The following is a 12,557-nucleotide window of genomic DNA, read 5'->3' as shown; positions in this document are numbered from 1 at the left end:
GATTCCTTAATGCTGTAATGAACATGGTTGTACCAGTGGTCTTACTGTAGCCTTGTTTGTGCTCTATTGGATAAATGCCCAGGAGTGGGAATATAATAGATTCTATGGAGAGCTCAAACCATATAATTCTTTTTTTAATGTATTCATTTCTTTATTGTCAAAGTGATGTTTACAGTTATTAATATGTAAGGCAGTGCATACACTTTTTATCCAACTTGTTACCTCCTCCCTCATCACCCCCCCACCCGACTTCTGCCCATTCTTTAGAAAGATAAACTCAAATCCCAACAAAATAAGTGCTTGGAAATGGGTACTTGCAAGAGGGGATTGGGGCCAAGGGGAGAAGGGTAGATGAGTAAAGGGGGAAGTGGGGAGAATCCAGTCAAGAATTCATTGTATATACTGCAAAATTAGTAAAAATAAGGGAAGGGCTACATCAAAGAGGGGTGAAAATGTTGAAGGGATGATGCTGATCAATATGCATCATATACTAAAACTGCTTTGCTAAATGGCAAAAATTTTGATGCAGATCCTTAAAAATTAAGAAAACGGAGGGAAAAGGTGGGCTGGGAAGAGTGGGTAAGAATGTTGAAAGGAAATTCAAAGGGAATACCATATTCGAGAGACACAGGGTAAAAAAAGAGAAATAACTACAAAAGCAATACTTGCAAAACTGTTTGGCATAAGTGAACTGAACACCTGGGGGGGGGGAGGGAAAGGGGGGGAGGGAGGGGGGCATGAGGGACAAGGCAACAAACAGTACAAGAAATGTATCCAATGCCCAACGTATGATACTGTAACCTCTCTGTACGTCAGTTTGATAATAAAAATTTGAGAAAAAAAAAAAGAATGTTGAAAGGGGTGTCATTGATCAAGATGTACTGTATTCATAAGGTGCTTTGCTGAATGGTAACCCCTTTGTGCTACAACTACATAAAGATAATAAAATTCCAAAATAAATTATTACAAATATCTTTTGGGAGTTATAGTTATATTTGCAATTAACTTAGACATACAAAGTGGAGAGGGAATGAAAATTCAGAATATTAGTGGAAAGGCATGCTAAAGTTTACAGTATATAGCATATAATGGTAAAGGATGGCTTCTTAGAATTCCCCAGTGGGATTATGTCCATTCATCAACATTGTTCAATCATGACTTTTTATTGACTTTGTTCCCTTTTATGCTTCCTTTCTCCCTTACTGGAACTTCCTGAATCACCTCTCAAATAAATCAGTGGCACTAAAATTCTTGACTTGGGGTGAAGCCACTCTGGGCAGGCAAGTTCATGAGATTCTTAACTCCAATTAACCACCCAAAGGCTAGATGTGGAACCGTGGTTCAAGTGGTAGAGTACTAGCCTTGAGCAAACAATCTCAGAGACAGAGCCCAGGCCCCTGAGTTCAAACTATAGGGCTGGTACAAAAAGACAAATACAATAACAACCTATTCCATTTTGGTTGGAAATCGATCCCAAATACTACTGATAGACTATTTGAAATATAGATTTATATCTATAATATAATGAAGCATAACTTTGATATATTGTGATATTATCTAGGGATCGATCTCTATATACATGTATATAACTATATATAGTTAATAAATGTTAGTGTGTGGGTACTGGTATCTGAACTCAGGGCCTCACTCTATTTTAGCTCTCTAAGTTTTTTTACTTAAGGCTGGCACTCTACCATTGAGCTACAACTCTACTTCTGGATTTTTCCTGGTTAACTGAAATAAAAGTGCTCTGGATTTGTTTGCTTGGGCTGCTTTCAAAGATCTCGACTCTCTGATCTCATTCTTCTGAATAGCTAGGATAATATGCATGAATCACTAGCATCCAGCCGGAAATTCCCTGTATATTCTGAATACTAACTCTATTACTAGATATATGATTTGTAAATACTTTCCCATTATTTAGGTTGCCATTTTCACCTTGTTGATTGTGCCTTTTAATGCACATATGTGAATTTTGATGCAGTCCTTGGGAATAATTTTGAACAGAGGATTCTGTTCATCCCATCTCACTCAGAACAATAAACTGTCCATATTGAATGCTGACTATATGCCACATGTTGCTTCAAATATTTCACGGTTGTTAGTGTTTATCTTAGAGCTAAATCTTAGAGGAGTTAAATTATTTGCACAAAGATGCATGCCTAGAAAGTTGCAGGTACACGATTGAAATTTAAATCCATCACGATTGAAATTTAAGTCCATCACAAGAGCTCAAGTTCTTTTTTTTTTTTTTTGCCAGTCCTGGGGCTTGAACTCAGGGTTTGAGCGCTGTCCCTGGCTTCTTTTCTGCTCAAGGCTAGCACTCTACCACTTGAGCTACAGTGCCACTTCCAGCTTTTTCTATATATGTGGTGCTGAGGAATCGAACCCAAGACTTCATGTATACGAGGCAAGCTCTTTATCAATAGGCCATATTCCCAGCATGAGTTCTAGTTCTCAATACCAGCAATATCCTGCCTTCCTAATTAGTCCTTACAGAGCCTGTAGTCATCTCTATATCTGCTCCTACTGAAATAAGGATACTGGGTCTAACTGGTGTTATCTTGGCCATGTGGTGGATGATAGGGAATTGGGTTTAACTGGTTCCATCTTGTCTTCATGGTAGAGGAAGTTGAGTCCCAGCCCAAGGTGATGGGCATGCCTGAGTTTCCAGAGGCAGGGCTGAGGACTTGGACTATAGGTTACTGGACCTGTCAGTGCTGTTCCTTAAACTCGGGAGACTTTTGAGCTCCCTGTGACCCTGCCCCTCCACTCGGACCCTATTTAGACCAAGATCAGCTCAGGTGCCTTTACCCCATGCCTCATGTCTCATGACTCTCCGCTGGCCACCATAGTGCTCTCTATTGGAGTTGATCTGGTTTGTTGGAACTCTGATTTTTCTTTCTTGTCCTACTCTCATGGCTCCGTTTTCTGCCAAAGTTAAGTGTTTTTGAGGAGCAGTAGGTCTTTGATACAGAAGTCTACCTGCAGTCACCTGCTCTACAATAAAGACTCCCAATTCAACTTCTCAAAATGTGGCTTCACTGTTTCTCAAGACTGAGGTCCTGTACAACATCACAACCCCATATTTCATCTGATAAAGATGTGTGGTGGCGTAGGATGTTGTTTTATACATCTGAAGTATGAGGAAGACAGCAGACAATGGGCTAGAACCATACTTGGACACTGTGCTCGATCCTTAGCTCTAACAATATGGTTGATCAGGTTTTCCTACAATCTCTAGATAAAGATAGTCTTCCTGTGCCTGCAAAGTTCTTGAGAATGAGTTCAATGCTAAAATGTTGCCTTAATATGCAGGGTTTCAGTAAGCTACATGTATTTGTAAGCAAATAATCACAACAAAGAAACTACAGATCTGGCCCAGCACAGTACCATAAGAAGTTAAAAAAAATGATTTATGGCTCTAGTTAGATATTTGTAGCACTAATATCTAAAATACATGATTCATGTAGAGACATTATTATGATAATAAAGGCTAAAATACCGGAAATATTTAAATGGTCCAGTACATATTTAATAGGGTTTCAAAATGTGCAAAAAATTTGAAGTATGTGTATGTGGTATTAGAAGGAACAATAACATTTTATTTATTTATTTTTTTGCCTTTAGATTCTGTTTTCTGTTTGCAGTGTTGAGGGTACATTCCACCCACTCTGGGTAGATATATTGGGTTGACTTCATGTCAAATCAATGTTTATCTGCTTTATGGCACAGCAAAAGTAGAAAAGAATGATTCAATGTGTACTTGAGCTGAAACAAGGAATAGTCACTAAGGCTAATAAAGTTATGGCATTTTCTTTTCTTGTCAATATGGTGTGAATTGCTGACATTCTGCGGTTCATCTAACAGATATTATATAAAGTACTGTGAATGTACCTATCTGATGCAATAAACATTAATGTTCACATGAGTGAGCAAGGGTCATGCTTTTAGGAGGAAGAACAAACTTATTTGGAGTAATTACTTATGAGCTAAAAAGTCTTGACTCTACCAAAGAGTTATGTGAATCTGGGCGAGATAATGAATAATTTTGAGTCTCAGTTTTCTTATTTGCAGTAAAGAAGTCATGACATTTACTTTACAATGTGATTGTGAGGATTCTATGAATCATTATCTGTAATGTGTTTAGCACCATCTCTTACAGATCCCTTTACATCTCAGTAATAATAAGATAATAAGGATTACTGTTTAAGAAGTATTATCATAATGGATCAATAAGCAGTGCTTATCTCATAATTTTATAAGAATGAATTTGTCCAACCACTTGCTAGTAGGTACCTATTGTAATGTTACTTTAAATAAATACAAAATAATAATAAATATGATAATAAAATATAGTTATGGTAAACTTAGCATAAAGGTTACTATGGACTGACTAGAAAGGAAGACATGTTTTACTCTAATATGACAAGAGCCACCCAAAGATGGAATGAGTCAAGTCTGGAATTCAAGAATTCTCTGGAATGCTTTTAAGCATAGACAATGGCCAGTTGGTGGGAATGTTGTGGATGTTTAAGTATAAATGACTGCCAAATTCTCTTCCAATTCTGAGAGCCAATACTTCACTCTCATTTCCACTAATCCCATAATATCAACAGTGGATTCTCTATCATTTATCAACAGGACAAATGTTTTGTAAAATTTCATCCCCAAACCTTTTCTTAGATGAGCAACAGGAAAAAAAAAAAAAAAGACCCGGTATGCTTCTAATTGGTGGAAATTAGACTCCCTTGGGTTCTTTGAATGCCAGGTATAACTTGATCTGTTCTCTTTCTATTGAATAAAGGCTGCATTTGCTTCTTTTTGTAAACTGAGGTTTCTCAAAACCCTCAATTGGTCGATGAAATATAGTTCTACTGTTAAGGAAAGAGACACAAAAAAACCACCCACACAAAAATCATTTCTCTCCTATCTTGACTGAAATAAGCTGAGAAACAAAACAGCAAAATATCAAGCTAAAAAAACTTTCAAGGATCAGCCACCTTGGGGGTAGTGTTATCCTTCCTCATTTTGCTGAAGACAGAATGGCTGATGAAATAATAATTTTCAGTTCGATTAAGAAGTACAGATATGCATCAAACTATTAACATGAAGCTAATTAACTCTTAGGAGCTTTATGGTTTCAGAGGAAGGCATAATTGTCATTTTCATCATAAGCAAAAAATCAGTTATTGTTTCATTAAATTATTTCCGATATTTCTTTTTAAGCCACTTATTAGAGCAAGCCATTTTCTACTTACTGGACTATTTTGTGGGTAGTTTGTTCAAGAGGATAAAATGTAGTCTACCACTTAGGAAGTGGGATAATTTTGGTATAGACTCTAGGCTTTAATCTTGATAATGTCACATACGATCTACAACTTCCCTGAGCTCTGGTAATCTCATGTTCAAAATAGTGTTAACAATATTTGTTAATAGCAAAAACAATATTAATATTAGCGGAGTTGACATAAGGATTAAAGGAGATACTATATATAAAGATGAGATTAAGCCAGGTGTTGTAGCTCATGCCTGTAATCCTAGCTACTCAGGAGGCAGAGATTTGAGGATTGAAGTTCAAAGCCAGCCCAGGCAGGAAAGTTCATGAGAATCTTATCTCCAATTAACCACCAGAAAATCATTAAGTGGCACTGTGGCTCAAATGGTAGAATGCTAGCCTTGAGCTGAAGAGCTAAGGGACAGTGCCAAGGCTCAGAGTTCAAGCCTCAGGAATGACAAAAATAAACAAACAAACAAACAAATAAATAAATAAATAAATCAGATCATATGAAATTGAATGTGTGCTGCATAGTTATAAAAATTATATAAGTCCCCTTCTGTGCTTTTCTTTTTTTTTCTTTTAGTTTCTTTTTTTTTCTTTTAAAATCAGGTCTTTTTGCTTGCTAGCAAGGGACTCTACTGCTTGGCCTATTTTTCCAGCTTTTTTTTTTCTTGATATGATCATGCTTATTGCTCAGAGCCAGCCTGATCTTCAATTCTCCTACATCCTACATCCTAGCCGTAGCTGAGATGATAGGTTCACTACCATGTCTAGCTTTTCTGTTGAGATGGAGGTTTCACAAATATTTGACTGAACTGGTCTGAAACTATGATCCTCCTGATCTCAGAGTTTTATATACCTGAGATGGAAGATGTGTCTATTGCAACCAGCATTTGGTTGGGATGGGGTCTGATGAACTTCTTTTTGCCTCCATTGGCCCTGAACTGTGATACTTCTTGTCGCTACATCCCTGTTCCTAGGATTACAGGGATGAGTCACCAGTAATTGTCCTGTCTCAGTTTCTTTATGTATAAAGTAGTGATAATAATTGTACTAGATGCACAAATCACTATAAATTCTATTTATCTATCATCTATCTATCTATCTCATCATATGTTTGTAAATGTGTTGTTTTTTGGAAAGTGTGTCTCAAAGATCGTATAATTAAGTTTACTGTTTTTCCACTACCAAATTCTCACATAAATTTGTTGCAGGAAATCTAGACAACCTCCAAAACTCAAAAAATCCAAAGTGATATTTCTAAATCCTCCAATGGGATTGTAGTATCAAAAATTGCTTTAGCCTTAGGAGACTGTCCAAGACTCATTGACTCCACAAATTAAAGATTTATTCAAACAGACTAAAAAAACAAACAAACAAGGAGTTTTCTGAAAGGACACAACCTGCCCCTTAATAGGAGACACAAAAAGAGTTGAGTACCTACAATCAGAATCCATAATTTATGGACCAAATCATTCTATTGATCTCTTCTAGAGCCCCAGGTTTTCCTCTGAACAGACAATCCGTTTCTTTCCCTCTGCCTATCTACCAACTGTTTTTCCAAATTCATACTGCTTGGATACTCCCAAACACCTGCTTGAATGTTGATTATGGCTTAATTATCATGATACTGACTGACGCTAGTTCTGATTTAACCTGTCTTTTTTGTTCAAGTGTCCACCATTCCTAAATGTATTAACATTCAAAGTCTCAATTTTAGTGCTCTAGAGAGTATTTCTCTGTTTGGCCCTAGAACAGGTGTGCATGTGTGGTCTGATCATCCATGGATAGGGATTTGAGTCATGTGGCATATTAAATTGAAGATTAAGATACACAGTAATGATTAGCAAATTAAAATACCATTTTAGCTACATATCTGGGTTGTGGCTGAAGTAGGGAAGCAGGAACTATGAAAACTTTGGCTAGAGACTTCATTTTACTCTAAATAGTCCTTCAGTAGTTGGCATATAGGAGGTACCCAAACAAATTGCATTAGTTCAACTGCCTCAGAGAAACAAAACTGATAGGATATCTCTGTGTTTATACCAAGAGAGATTTGTGATGAAAATTGGCTCATAATAGACTCCAAGGAATCCTGTGATCTCCCATTTGAAAGCAGAATAACAGGGAAAGCAGGTGTTTCAAAGGCATGTGAACCAGGGAGCTGATGGTGTAAATCCTAGCCCAAGGCCAAATGTTTATGAATCAGGTAGGAGAATATTACTCTCTGGTCTCAAGAAGAAACAGAATTCACTCTTCTGCCATTCTTTTACATTCAAGAATGACAAACCATATTGGTTTTGCCTACTCACATTAGGAAGGCAAATTTTCTTTCTTCTTTTTTTAATTACCTTTAAGTAGTTGTACAAAGAGGTTTCAATATAACATGTTCGTTTATGAGTACAGTGCATCTCAATCAGTGTTACCCCTTTCATCATTCTTCTCCATATTCCCAACATTTTCTTAAGCTACTCTACTGATGAAAACACTAATCTCTCCCAGAGATAGCCTTAAGACATATCTAGAAATAATATTATTTATTATCTGAACATTCTTTAGGCCAGTCAAATTGCACATAAAATTAACCAGCACACAAAAGTTTACTGCATTGAAAAAACAACTTAAAATTATAAAATGTATCTGGAAATTCTGTCTCCATTTTCTAACTTTTCTTCACAGTATAGGTATACATATCAATTCAGCATGATTATAACCCTCAGAACTCATGTTGTGTAAACTGTCTGAGTGATCAAGAAAGTCCAAAGACAAGTCTACAAGTGTTTTACAAATCATTTCTTCAAGAGAGATATTTACACAGTTTGAAAATTTGGCTTTTTTGTTACGTACACTCTTAAAAGTATATTCATGGTTATGAAGCTTAAGAATAGTCATTTTTTAAAGCAGAAAATCGTTGTTTAATCATTTCGTAATACATACAGTTCTCCTGAAAATTTACCTATGACAGAAATAGTTTATTTACCTGTCAAGAAAAGTCCAGGCTGGGCACTGGTGGATCACACCTGCAATTCTAGCTACTCAAAAGGCTGAGATCTGAGGACTGTGATTAATAGGCATCCCAGGCAAGAAAATTCATGAGATTGTTATCTCCAATTAGCCACCAAAAAGCCAGAAGGTGGAATTGGGGATAAAATTGTAGAGCATTAGCCTTGAGAAAAAAAGCTCAGGGACGGCTCCCAGGCCCTGAGTTCAGGCCCCAGGACTGACACACAAAATTTAAAGTGCGGGTGAAAGATAAAATAGTATATGGCAAGACATCAGTTATGACATTTAAAATAATACAGGAAACATATTTATTATACATAGAGATTTGGTTATTTTCTTCAATAACACATTAATCAAATTTAGTAGGAAAAACTAGTAAATTTAAAAGACTGAGAGTTATTTGTTTTTTCTCAAATCTATGTAATTGCTATTCTCCTTTTCTAATTATATAGCTATAGTCAATTTTCTAATAACGAAGCATCGTTTTGATGCCTTTTGAATAATGGCAGTATAAATTTCAAAGGTCTTCAATTAAATTAATCTAAAAGCAGGTGGGGGAATATCATGTATCCTAGATTTAATTAACATTCTAGAAATTAATTACTTTTTACTCATTTAAAATATTCTCATCATAGATTTAATCATCTTATTAAGATTGTTCATGTTTTAGCCCCACTACTGAAACATTCTTTCTTTTTACCTATACATACTGGTATTGTCAGTCACAGAGAGGAAAATTCATCTCTAAAGAAATTGCAGTGACAAATTTGAACACTTTGAGAATTATGACACCAATATTATAATAATCTTTTTACTTGAGTTAAATAAATATGGTTCAAAATTGCTAAGAATGGTATAGTATACTTTTTCTAGCACACATTGTTTTAACCTACAGGATATTGTGATCTTATATCTATATGAAAATGCCCAGTTCAATATTTTTTCTTTAGCTTTCAGCCTGGCTGTCATTCTCTAACATTAGTCCTGATGATCTTTTGTGAGTGACTTAATTGAAAGTCTGCTCTTGTATGTGCATTTACCTTTTGAGCATACTGATTGGAGTGTTCTGGCCTATAACATCTTTCTCCTTGTCATGGTTTTATGGAGATTAGCAACTAATATTTTGAGTGGCCTTCTATACCGGCAGTTCCTATTTGCTGTGGATTGGAATTATCATCAAAATTCTAGCCATCTGAGGATCTGCAGGGTGCTCCTTGATCTGTTAACCAAATAGAAGCAGTTAACACAAATAGCATACAATTTAAAGGCAGACAAGCTGGAAGAATCAGACTCCATTTGCCCATTCTTTTACTATTTTATAAAACTAAGCTGTTCCTGTCTAGTGCTTTCAGACACAGGAATTAAAAAAATTCTAATCTGATTCCAAACCCTTGCCAGAAAAGTCTTAGCCTTGTTACCTGATACTGGAAATAGCATACATCTGAAACTATTCTTCTTAGGGCCAATACATATCTCCGTTTTCAAATCACATTCTTTCATTTTAAAAATCATATTTCAATAATGATAACAATAAAATATATCTATCATGGCAAGATTGGAACATATACAAAAGACTAAGAAAGGAAGTAACAATTACTCAAAGACCAATACCTACACATAACTAATATTAATCTTTTATCATATTTTCTCTCCACCTTATAGTGTTATTTTACACATAACATTTGTGTGTATGTGTGTGTGTGTGTGTGTGTGTGCGTTTGTGTGTGTGTGTGCATATGTGCCACTCTGGGGTTTGAACTCAGGACCTGGGTTCTATCTCTGAACTTCTTCATGTTCAATGCTAGCACTATACCACTTGAGCCACAGTTCCGCTTTTGGGTTGTTGTATTTACAGTAGTTTAGAGGAGATAAATAACTCATAGACTTTCCTGCCCAGAGTTGTCTTTGAACCATGATCCTTAGATCTCAGCCTACAAAGTAGCTAAGATTATAGATATGAGTCACCAGTCCCCAGCTCTGCACAAAATAATTTACAATGCCTCATGTATCTATCTATCTATCTATCTATCTATCTATCTATCTATCTATCATTTACCTATCTATCTTATTGTCAGTCATGGGGCTTGAACTCTGGGCCTGGGCACTGTCCCTGAGCTCTTCGGCTCAAGGCTAGCACTCTACCACTTGAGCCACAGTGCCACTTCTAGTTTTCTGGTGGTTAATTGCGGATAAGAATCTCATGGACTTTCTTGCCTGGGCTGGGTTTTAACTGTGATCCTCAGATCTCAGCCTCCTGAGTAGCTGGGATTATAGCCATGAGCCACCAGCACCTAGCTCATGTATTTACTTATTTAAGGAAAATGTTAAAGCATTTATTTTTATTTTTATTGTCAAGGTGATGTACAGAGGGGTTACAGTTACATACATGAGGTAGTGAGTACATTTCTTGTCAAATTTGTTGCCCCCTCCCTTATTTTTCTCCCACCTTCACTCCTCACCATCCCCCCTCCTTGAGTTGTAAAGTTAGTTTACAACATATTGTCTTGTAAGTATTGCTGTTGCATTGGTTTGCCTTTTGCCCTTTGTCTCACCATTTTAATGTTTTCCTTCTCTTCCCTAATTCAAACAAATATAAAATACCCTGGGTAACAGAATCAAGTACACTGACAATAGGGGCTAAATAATAGGGAAGATAAACAGAATAAAAAATAGTTTCACATAGTACATTAAGAATGATAACATCAATGACAAACCACTTGTTTCCCACCAACAATGAAGTAGGGTTCCCTTTTGTCCACATCCCCTCCAGCATTTGTTATTGTTAGTTTTCCTGATATTGGACATTCTACTGGGATGAGGTGGAATCTCAATGTTTTGATTTGCATTTCTTTTATGGCCAGTTATGTAGAGCACTTGTTCATGTGTCTCTTGGCCATTCTCATTTCCTCTTCAAAGAAGTCTCTTTTGAGGTCTTTAGCCCACTTGTTGAGGGGGCTGTTGGTTCTTTGAGGTTTTGTCTTGGAGGAATTTAATTTTTTGAGTTCTGCATATATTTTAGATATGAGGCCTTTGTCCATTGTATGGCCGGTAAAGATCTTCTCCCAATCTGTGGGCTTTCTGTTTATCTTGCAAGCTGTGTCCATTGCCCTGCAGAAGCTCTGCAGTTTGATGCAGTCCCATTTGTCCAACTTTTCTTTGATTTGTTTCATGGAACCAACTCAGATTCCCCTCAGTAGATGAATGGATCAGGAAAATGTGGGAATGTAAACTTGTTCAGCCACTCTGGAAAGCAGTATGGAGATTCCTCAGAAGGCTAAACATAGAGCTCCCCTACAACCCAGTAGCCCCACTCTTGGACATCTACCCAAAACATTACAAACAAGAACACACTAAAGCCACCAGCACAACAATGTTCATCGCAGCACAATTTGTCATTGCTAAAATATGGAACCAACTCAGATGCCCCTCTGTAGACGAATGGATCAGGAAAATGTGGTACATATACGCAATGGGATTTTATGTTTCTATCAGAAAGAATGGCATTGCCCCATTCATAAGGAAATGGAAGGATTGGAAAAAAATTATACTAAGTGAAGTGATCCAGACCCAAAGAAACATGGACTCTATGGTTTCCTCATAGGGAATAATTAGTACAGGTTTAGGCTAATCACAGCAGAGGATCACAAGAGCCCAATAGCTATGCCCTTATGAACACATAAGATATAAACCAACTGAACAACTCAAGGGGGAGAGGGAAAGGGGGAGGGAGGAATGGGGCAAATAAGTGAGGAGGTAACAAATTGTACAAGAAATGTACCCACTGCCTTACGTATGAAACTGTAACTCCTCTGTACATCACTTTGACAATAAATAAGTAATTATTCAGAATATATATATATATATATATATATATATAGAGAGAGAGAGAGAGAGAGAGAGAGAGAGAGAGAGAGAGAGAGAGAAATGAACTCCAGGAAACAGAAACAAGAGGTTTTTCACTAGTGTTGTTTTTTTTCCTTTTTATTGTCTTGTATATTTGTTTATCTGTCTTTGGGATGTAAGAGGGGTATAGAAATTGAGGGGCAAAGGGTGAACAAATGTAGCAATGGTACTCACTAGACACTATGCTGCAAATGAACTATACCACTTGTGAGTGAGGATGGGAGGGAAAAACTTGGAGAATGAGAGGGACCCTTAGGAATGACAGTGTCCAAAAAGAAATGTACTTGTTACTTGGCTTATGAAATTGTATCACCTTTGTAATAACACTTTAAAAATATTTAATAAAATATTGTGGGATGTTATTTCTTGA

Source organism: Perognathus longimembris, chromosome 28 (assembly GCF_023159225.1).
Source record: "Perognathus longimembris pacificus isolate PPM17 chromosome 28, ASM2315922v1, whole genome shotgun sequence".
Classification (NCBI taxonomy): Eukaryota; Metazoa; Chordata; class Mammalia; order Rodentia; family Heteromyidae; genus Perognathus; species Perognathus longimembris.
The sequence above is the reverse complement of the archived record's forward strand: the minus strand, read 5'-3'. Positions refer to the sequence as shown.